General features: G+C 35.5%; 1 long non-coding RNA gene across 1 annotated transcript; it reads left to right on the top strand.

Moving 5' to 3' along the window:
* Nucleotides 1-3,007: 3,007 nt before the first annotated feature.
* LOC117317364 lies at nucleotides 3,008-7,077 on the top strand. The gene is made up of 2 exons (XR_004530186.1): nucleotides 3,008-3,719; nucleotides 4,404-7,077. It is a non-coding gene; the product is annotated as an uncharacterized LOC117317364 (long non-coding RNA).
* Nucleotides 7,078-11,144: the final 4,067 nt, after the last annotated feature.

Genomic DNA, 11,144 nt, shown 5'->3' with positions numbered 1-11,144 from the left:
CAGTCAGATCATTTTAAATAAGACTTCACAACACTGTCGGTAGACAGTCCGATCATTTTATATGAGCTTCACAACACTGTCGGTAGACAGTCAGATCATTTTAAATAAGACTTCACAACACTGTCGGTAGACAGTCAGATCATTTTAAATAAGACTTCACAACACTGTCGGTAGACCGTCCGATCATTTTAAATAAGACTTCACACACTGTCGGTAGACAGTCAGATCATTTTAAATAAGACTTCACAACACTGTCGGTAGACCGTCCGATCATTTTAAATAAGACTTCACAACACTGTCGGTAGACAGTCAGATCATTTTAAATAAGACTTCACAACACTGTCGGTAGACCGTCCGATCATTTTAAATAAGACTTCACAACACTGTCGGTAGACAGTCAGATCATTTTAAATAAGACTTCACAACACTGTCGGTAGACAGTTAGACTTCACAACACTGTCGGTAGACAGTCAGATCATTTTAAATAAGACTTCACAACACTGTCGGTAGACAGTCAGATCATTTTAAATAAGACTTCACAACACTGTCGGTAGACCGTCAGATCATTTTAAATAAGACTTCACAACACTGTCGGTAGACAGTCCGATCATTTTAAATAAGACTTCACAACACTGTCGGTAGACAGTCAGATCATTTTAAATAAGACTTCACAACACTGTCGGTAGACAGTCAGATCATTTTAAATAAGACTTCACAACACTGTCGGTAGACAGTCAGATCATTTTAAATAAGACTTCACAACACTGTCGGTAGACAGTCAGATCATTTTAAATAAGACTTCACAACACTGTCGGTAGACAGTCCGATCATTTTAAATAAGACTTCACAACACTGTCGGTAGACAGTCAGATCATTTTAAATAAGACTTCACAACACTGTCGGTAGACAGTCAGATCATTTTAAATAAGGCTTCACAACACTGTCGGTAGACAGTCAGATCATTTTAAATAAGACTTCACAACACTGTCGGTAGACCGTCAGATCATTTTAAATAAGACTTCACAACACTGTCGGTAGACAGTCGGATCATTTTATATGAGCTTCACAACACTGTCGGTAGACAGTCAGATCATTTTATATGAGCTTCACAACACTGTCGGTAGACAGTCAGATCATTTTATATGAGCTTCACAACACTGTCGGTAGACAGTCAGATCATTTTATATGAGCTTCACAACACTGTCGGTAGACAGTCAGATCATTTTATATGAGCTTCACAACACTGTCGGTAGACAGTCAGATCATTTTAAATAAGACTTCACAACACTGTCGGTAGACAGTTAGATTTCACAACACTGTCGGTAGACAGTCAGATCATTTTAAATAAGACTTCACAACACTGTCGGTAGACCGTCCGATCATTTTAAATAAGACTTCACAACACTGTCGGTAGACAGTCAGATCATTTTAAATAAGACTTCACAACACTGTCGGTAGACAGTCAGATCATTTTAAATAAGACTTCACAACACTGTCGGTAGACAGTCAGATCATTTTAAATAAGGCTTCACAACACTGTCGGTAGACAGTCAGATCATTTTAAATAAGACTTCACAACACTGTCGGTAGACCGTCAGATCATTTTAAATAAGACTTCACAACACTGTCGGTAGACAGTCAGATCATTTTAAATAAGACTTCACAACACTGTCGGTAGACCGTCAGATCATTTTAAATAAGACTTCACAACACTGTCGGTAGACCGTCAGATCATTTTAAATAAGACTTCACAACACTGTCGGTAGACAGTCAGATCATTTTATATGAGCTTCACAACACTGTCGGTAGACAGTCAGATCATTTTATATGAGCTTCACAACACTGTCGGTAGACAGTCAGATAATTTTAAATAGGGCTTCACAACACTGTCGGTAGACAGTCAGATCATTTTATATGAGCTTCACAACACTGTCGGTAGTCAGTCAGATCATTTTAAATAGGGCTTCACAACACTGTCGGTAGACAGTCCGATCATTTTAAATAAGACTTCACAACACTGTCGGTAGACAGTCCGATCATTTTATATGAGCTTCACAACACTGTCGGTAGTCAGTCAGATCATTTTAAATAAGACTTCACAACACTGTCGGTAGACAGTCCGATCATTTTATATGAGCTTCACAACACTGTCGGTAGTCAGTCAGATCATTTTATATGAGCTTCACAACACTGTCGGTAGTCAGTCAGATCATTTTAAATAAGACTTCACAACACTGTCGGTAGACCGTCAGATCATTTTAAATAAGACTTCACAACACTGTCGGTAGACAGTCAGATCATTTTATATGAGCTTCACAACACTGTCGGTAGACAGTCAGATCATTTTAAATAATACTTTACAACACTGTCAGATATTTTCTGCTCTAGAGACGGGATCCAACTCCACTTCCTAAACCCAATCATATGATGGTTACAGGGTCATTCACAGATTCAAACACTGAATTTTCTCCGATTCCAGTGTACCTGGCTCGACAATTGATACAGTCGTGTTGGTCTCATTTGGGCTCTCGGTTACTCATCTGTCTAGGAGAGCGCCTTCTTACAACAAGAAGTACGGAATCTGAACCGGAATCAGACTCCTCAGAGGAGGAAATTAGCTCTGAACCTATCTGTTGAGAAGGAATTGACATTAGCGTTTGTTTAACCTTCCAGCTACCATTCCTTGTGGGGATCATTCACAGAAACAGAGTTAAAAGGGAGCAACATGGTCCTATAGAATGTTTATTATTTCCCTTCCTGGATTCAAGTGCATCCTTATAAACTGAATGTAACTATTTGGAATGTTAGTAACCAAATAGGGTTCTTGATTCCATCTATAACTAAGCCAGTTGGGTTTAATCCAGTTTGGTTTTACCCGTTTTAGACCAGTTTTTCTAATCAAAACAGATGGCCAGCCACTAGTTTTGACCCCTGAAATGACCTGTCATACGTCTTTGTACATTGCAGACAAATCTACAAATACTTAATGTTAAAAAATAACAACTGACAATTTCTCACATTTTCAATATTTATTGACAATAATCAATAATTTGGAGTTTTAAATACCGCTATGTTACAACAACATTACCGTCTCAAAATGGTTCACAAATTATTATCAGTGGTTATTAGGACTTCTGCAACCAGCCAATGTTTTTCTCGACTCTCAGGGTAGCATACAGCCGGAGCTGCCATTTTGGCACTAACAGCTTACACACATCATTTCTTACACTTCCCTACCACTTAGTCTGTTACAGCTGAGTCGACTAGAACACAACACAGTAAAGTATTTTGTTCAAGAATACAGCACAGTGTCCATGTTGAACAACAGAGTAAAGTATCCCGTTCATTGATATAACACAGTGTTCATGTTGAACACAACACAGTAAAGTATCATGTTCAAGGATACATTACAGTGTCCATGTTGAACACAACAGAGTAAAGTATCATGTTCAAGGATACAACACAGTGTTCATGTTGAACACAACACAGTAAAGTATCCCGTTCATTGATACAACACAGTGTCCATGTTAAACACAACAGAGTAAAGTATCATGTTCAAGGATACAACACAGTGTTCATGTTGAACACAACACAGTAAAGTATTTTGTTCAAGGATACAACACAGTGTCCATGTTGAACACAACACAGTAAAGTATTTTGTTCAAGGATACAACACAGTGTCCATGTTGAACACAACACAGTTAAGTATTTTGTTCAAGGTACAACACAGTGTCCATGTTGAACACAACAGAGTAAAGTATTTTGTTCAAGGATACAACACAGTGTCCATGTTGAACACAACACAGTTAAGTATTTTGTTCAAGGATACAACACAGTGTCCATGTTGAACACAACACAGTAAAGTATCATGTTCAAGGATACATTACAGTGTCCATGTTGAACACAACAGAGTAAAGTATCATGTTCAAGGATACAACACAGTGTTCATGTTGAACACAACACAGTAAAGTATCCCGTTCATTGATACAACACAGTGTCCATGTTAAACACAACAGAGTAAAGTATCATGTTCAAGGATACAACACAGTGTTCATGTTGAACACAACACAGTAAAGTATTTTGTTCAAGGATACAACACAGTGTCCATGTTGAACACAACACAGTAAAGTATTTTGTTCAAGGATACAACACAGTGTCCATGTTGAACACAACAGTTAAGTATTTTGTTCAAGGATACAACACAGTGTCCATGTTGAACACAACAGAGTAAAGTATTTTGTTCAAGGATACAACACAGTGTCCATGTTGAACACAACACAGTTAAGTATTTTGTTCAAGGATACAACACAGTGTCCATGTTGAACACAACACAGTAAAGTATTTTGTTCAAGGATATAACACAATGTCCATGTTGAACACAACAGTTAACTTTCCAGTTCAAGGATACAACACAGTGTCCATGTTGAACACAACACAGTTAAGTATTTTGTTCAAGGATACAACACAGTGTCCATGTTGAACACAACACAGTAAAGTATTTTGTTCAAGGATATAACACAATGTCCATGTTGAACACAACAGTTAACTTTCCAGTTCAAGGATATAACACAGTGTCCATGTTGAACACAACACAGTTAACTTTCCCGTTCAAGGATATAACACAGTGTCCATGTTGAACACAACAGAGTAAAGTATCCCGTTCATTGATATAACACAGTGGCCATGTTGGGACTCAAACTAGTAACTCTGTCACATAGACTTGCATCCTACCACTAAACCACTGTGCATCTAACAGCCTCGCTGTAATGTTTATCACAGACTGACATAAGTGCTCATGGAATAGTTTTCATTCAATGATTGGTAGTCTTTTTTTATAAACTGAAAGTGAATTCCGAGAAGCCACAATATAATGAAACAACTACATTGTACTAGGTGTGTGGTTATTTTTGTTGTTGTCAATTTCAGAAGAATAACAGGCGTATATAAAACAATAACAACAAAAACTTTTACATGTTATAATATACAAAATGTACATGTATGTAAAACAAGAGGACCCGGGGCCTAAATGTCATCTGTGTTTTGGAGTGTAATGAAAGATGCATGATATTGCTTTTCTACTAAGATCTAACATATCTCACACCCTCTTGAAAGTCGATGACGTTTTTTTTCATTTTAACAAACTTTATAGCCATTCATCCGAGTATGTTACTGGCCCAATATCGTTACCCTAGACCTGTTGGTTATTAAGAAGGTGAACAAAGGGTCATTAGAACAGGTCACTTCTTCTAAGGTGACCTAATAGACACGAGTGCAATCACGTGTCAGTGATTTTGTTTTTCAGGTCACCTTTGGGGAAGTCTCAAGTGACCTATTACGACCATTGCCATGTATCTGGTGTTGTGTGTCATAAACAATTTACAATTTTGACTTCAAACAATTTATTGTTAAATAACCAAGAGGCACAGTGAAATGATATTGGGCCAGTAGCATGCTGAAATTAAGGGTTACAATGTTTGTTTAAATGAATGACCTTGTCCTACTTTCAAGGTTACAGGGGTAAAATGTATTAAAATCTTTCAACAACTTCTTCTCAATAGGCATGAGGCTTCTTAAGAGGGAAGATTGGCAGGCATGAAATATTTACAGAAGTGTATCATACAATCATACTATCTGTATCATACAGTATGAAGAGCGTCATACAAACTTTATCATACAATACAAAAAGACATTTATCGTAAAAACAATACTGCTTAGAAGTATAATAATTATAATAAGTAAATGAATATTATTATATTACTAACCTCATAAATGTGTTTAAACTCAATATTTTATACTCTGTTGACTTTTAACGAGCTGGAGCTAGGATGAACTGGCACATCTTATATACACAGAAATTATTATACTGAAACTAAACTGTACCTCGATCATAGCAACGTTTCAGGCACAAAATGCTAAAATACATACTATAATTGTATATATACTTCATCGCATACATGTACTTGGTATATAATAGTTCCCGTTTTTTCAACATAAAAATAGGATTAAATTATTCAAATCAATATTTTGTAACTCGGCTAAAAAAAAGTTCTTTGTTTTTCTTTCTGCTCCTTCATCATGCAAAACTAAAAGAAAAATACATTTAAATTGAACATGCCCCCTACCGACCCCCACCAGCTATTACACTGTAATGATTTATAAAGATGATGTCCTTTTAGTGTTAATTTGGAAAAATGGGAAGTATACAGTTAGCTTGTAATGTTAGTATTATGAGAGGAATAATACAAAATGACAATGGGATTTTCTAAAAATAGTAATGATAACCTTGACCTTACAACTCTGGAACTAGAAGTGGTTCAAGATATTATGGTCCTTTAAAAGTGTGTGAAATTTTTATCAAAATCCTTCAATGAATGAAACTGCTAGATGACTGAATGGTGTTTATTATATTGATATTGACCCTGGGCGTCTTGGTTAATGAGAAAAAGTCAAAAATGTAAACTGTTTAGGAAGCATGCCGGATGCCTGACGATGCCGGACAAAAGGCGACCACAATAGGTCACTTGACTTCAGGTGACCTAAAAACCCTCAAATGCATTGTCACAGACCAGGAAGATAAAATTTCCAAAACAGAAATGAAATTCACCACACTAGTTAAGAATATGTAGGAGTTCGTAGGGAAACACTTCATACACACGATGATGATAATATTCAGGGTATCGGAGTATGAATATGAATAGACTTCAGTATATTGTAACCAGTATTGGGACGTTTTTGGTTGTGATGACTTCATTTTGTCACCATCATATCATACCAACAGAGTCTAGTCACTGAAACTGAACTCTCTAATACTGGCTGTGAGGACAAAGTCTAGTCACATAACTTACATTTCATTTATTGGTTCACTAAGAAAAATAGGACACACACGGACAGAGAGATCATTATAGGACACACATGGACAGAGAGATCATTATAGGACACACACGGACAGAGAGATCGTTTTAGGACACACACACGGACAAATACAGAGGTTCCATGAATAACCCTAAATCTGAAAATCTTGACCTTTGAAGGCCAAACAAGAATTTGGTATGTGACACCTTCTAATAGCAATATAAATCAAAGTACTGGAAGTACTGTAAACGAACATTATTGTTTAATGCAAAATCAGTTATCTTCTAAGTTTAAAGCACAGGGACACGTTACAATAGTAATGTATGTATAAAATATATGGGGGGGGGGGGGGGGGGGGGGGGTCGATATAAACATAACACAAGGGACGAAGCTCCGATTCTGGAAATCCCAGGGCGCCAATTTCAAATATAAATTAACAACACTTACTTTCAGTCTTTTTACACGGGAATTGCTGCGATCGTTTCGTTATAAGTTTTAGTTTTCACACATATAATCCTTAATTGTCCATCTGTTCTCATACTCCCCATTTTAAAGCACTTTGTCGGAAGTTTTCAAAGTTCCCTCCAAAAAAGTGATGCTATGGACCGGAAGTTGCGCAACACCTTGGCAGGTCCGCACTGAATTATCAGTAACATCGGGATGCCTCGACCAAGACACGATATCAGTCATATTCCTAATTATGGAATACGTTTGATAATTTTCTGATCACGCATAAATCGATTAATAAACGATTACTCACCAAGACACGATATCGGTCATAATTTGTTTAAAACATTCCGCCAAAATTATTCACTGCGGATATGGCTCTTTCCGGTTACCTCGGGAGTTTTCTTACCTTTGGCTGCTATTGTCCATCGCCTTCCGAAAGGTGTTGCGCAACTTCCGGTCCATAGCATCACTTTTTTGGAGGGAACTTTGAAAACTTCCGACAAAGTGCTTTAAAATAGGGAGTATGAGAACAGATGGACAATTAAGGAGTATATGTGTAAAAACTATAACGAAACGATAGCAGCAATTCCCATGAAAAAAGACTGAAAGTAAGTGTTGTTAATTTATATTTGAAATTGGCGCCCTGGAATTTCCAGAATCGGAGCTTCGTCCCTTGTGTTATGTTTATATCGACCCCCCCATATATTTTATACATACATTACTATTGTAACGTGTCCCTGTGTTTAAAGTCGATAAATTTACTGATATTGGTTTAGGAATTAATTGCAAATTATTTGAAATGTTTGCAGCTGTTCTGATATGATTGAACACATGCATATTTCTGTAAGGTCCTGATTGAAATTGGAAGTTTATTGATCTATCTTGGATGGATGAAAATAAAATATGTCTTCTTTCTTTCGGGAAGCCATCATCAGTTATAATACAGCCAGGACTCTGTGACCTTATTGATGCCAACTTCTAATATGCACTAAATTTAGGCTAGTTCCATCGTTAGTTTAGCATATTTCAACTTAATATGATGAAACACACATAAAGAACTACTGAAAACCAAAACCAGAGCTGCTAATCAAGGCCCGGATTAGGAATGTATCCTATTGAAACTGTACTCAAGCATGTATGGTACTTCAAAACAAAAAACTTGACTCCTTTTGTTCAGGAATCATTTGATGTTAATAAATCTTTATATGAGAAGATATACTTCTGGTATAATTACAGCATTGTACACAATGTGATAAAGAATAACAACCATATAAAGACTATCTTCATCAAATAATTCAGCAAACAGGAAAAGAAAACTTCAAGCTTCATTTTCAACTTCAAACTGATAAAGGTTACAGTCCATTCGATGGGATGACACATTCCCTATTTATTGTCCCTTTCCATTGTTGACCATCCAATCATAGTGAACCACACACAGTTCAGCAATGTAATTGCACAAATCACATCCTTTATGTGGAGAGAACAGTTTTCGGGGTGTTATAAGATTCCATAACTGTATGCAAATTTGTGAATCATTCTATATCTATATCTATATATATACCGTTCGTGTATATATTTACACATATCAAAATTGGAATGACACAGGAGATTTGCAAGTTTAAGTTCACCATCAGTCATGGGAGGTTTACGTAAAATGTTATATTTACCGGGGTAATTAGTAATTTTGATTATATATTTATCAAGCTCTATTCTGTACTTTCTACCAGTGCTTATATTAGAGAATGGACACAATTATATGTTCTCCAATGTCAAAATTAATCATATGTAAAATATTAGGGGTTTATTTGACCGAGACGTATTTAAAATGTTTGTAATCATTCGCCATTCGAGGCCTGATTGCCGTCATATTTGAATTACCAAAATGGACCTGAAAGCAATATTTTAAAAAAGAGAATGATCTGTGACTTGAATATTTCATAAAAATAATTTAATACATCGTTTATTCACTTCATTCAGATCTTCAGACACCACATAATTTGTGAAGTCATATATAGAAATATATGAACCATTTTGTTATTGATTAATAGTTCACACAAGTAAGCACTAGATGTAAGCAGTAAGTATATGTACCGCTATCTACTGGCATGACTTTGAGTACAGTAGACTACACTCGCTTTGTGGATATTGACAGGATAACATATATTTACATGCTAATTCAATTTTAGAATTGTAACTGAAATCTTGTAACAGCATGGCACAAATAGTCATCTGAACATTTGTTGTATATTGAAAAAATATTTAAGGTAAATATTAACTCATTTGCTTGACTTAAATTTTCAGTTTATCAATTCATCGATTACTCTGTGTTTGAAGTATGGTGTAGTGAGAATTTCAAGTCTTGATTATGACTTGATGAAAATTCTAAATTAACAAATTATTAAAATGAATTTGTTTGAAAAATAACACAAGTTCCACAGCATTATTATATAGAGTATCAATCACAATATATCAGAAGTTATCAAACTACAGATAACAATTAACGAATGAATATCAAATTAAGTGAATATCACAAGTATTTTTGCATTTGTTTTTAGATAATCCGGATTTCCGTCTTTAAAAAAAAATACCTAGTAGACGTAGTGCATAGCAAACGTAGCCATGTAACAGCTGATTTTAATCAGATATAACTTAACATGAACTTAACACCGTCACAGAAGTTCGTCGCAATCGAAAATTTTGTCGTGAATTCGGTATTTTGCAAATTATTTCAAAATACTTTCAGGTAAAAGAAAACTAAAATTCTCGTAAAAATATCGATTTTGGGTCGACTATCGGCCATTTCGGTAATTCAACTCCAACGACAATCGGGCCGCGATTCGCAAATGAATAATTAATTTAAAATTCGGTCAAATAAACCTCTAATATTTTATATATGATACAATCAGGCATTGCAGAACATATATTTTGGTCAATCCTCTGAAAATAATGCCAATTTATATTATAATTAAGCCCGATTTTTCTTCGTTTCGGTATTTCCAAGTCTGCTTCACGTGTGGTCCGTTTCAGTAAATATTCTCGTCTTTGACGAAATAAAAACAAGCTATATAATTGTTCATTTTAAACATGACAACAACTGCCAACCACACGTATCCAAAAATGTTATTGTTGATATCATCTGAATATTGCCGTAGTTATCTGTCACTTCGATTGTAAACCCCATGCCAAAGTGAAGGAAGAATCGACCAATCAAATTGGTTTATTTTTGATTTCCGTAAATATTGCAGTTACCTCCCTTACAACAGTAAATACGTTCCAAGTATCGCCTACAACAAGCAATCCCGTGCACATAGCAAGATATTATCATTTGCATTTGATTTATTGGGTCATTTTCGTCAAAGTAAAATGGTACATGTATATGGAAATCGATGACAATTTTAACGCTATGACCAGTCACCCTGACCACAAATGCCACCTAATTGTAAGCCTATACATATGTACAGTTCTTTCTCGCAAACCCGTACAGTAACTACAGTATATAGGGACTCCAGTTAAAAATTTAAAAAATTACAAAAAATTATGAAAACTGCTTATATAGATAAAGAAAGTCATCCAAAGTCAACAATAAATATTTTCTTGGATTGTTTGACTGTAGATTAATTACAATTTGCAATTTAATCAATGTGTTATTAACTGGGTCACGATCAACAAGGGGGGTAACTCAAATATAACGAGAAGCTTTCATAGAGTATTCCTAACGGAAGGGAAATAACTCCTACAGTATAGTCTGTTTCTCTGGTGCTGAACAAATAAATTCAAAACTGTTTTTTATCGTTACTTAAGTGTTAAAAGTAAGGTCAATACAGTACATGAGGCAGCATAAT

The sequence above is a fragment of the Pecten maximus genome, chromosome 19, assembly GCF_902652985.1.
Source record: "Pecten maximus chromosome 19, xPecMax1.1, whole genome shotgun sequence".
Classification (NCBI taxonomy): domain Eukaryota; kingdom Metazoa; phylum Mollusca; class Bivalvia; order Pectinida; family Pectinidae; genus Pecten; species Pecten maximus.
The sequence above is the reverse complement of the archived record's forward strand: the minus strand, read 5'-3'. Positions and strand labels throughout refer to the sequence as shown.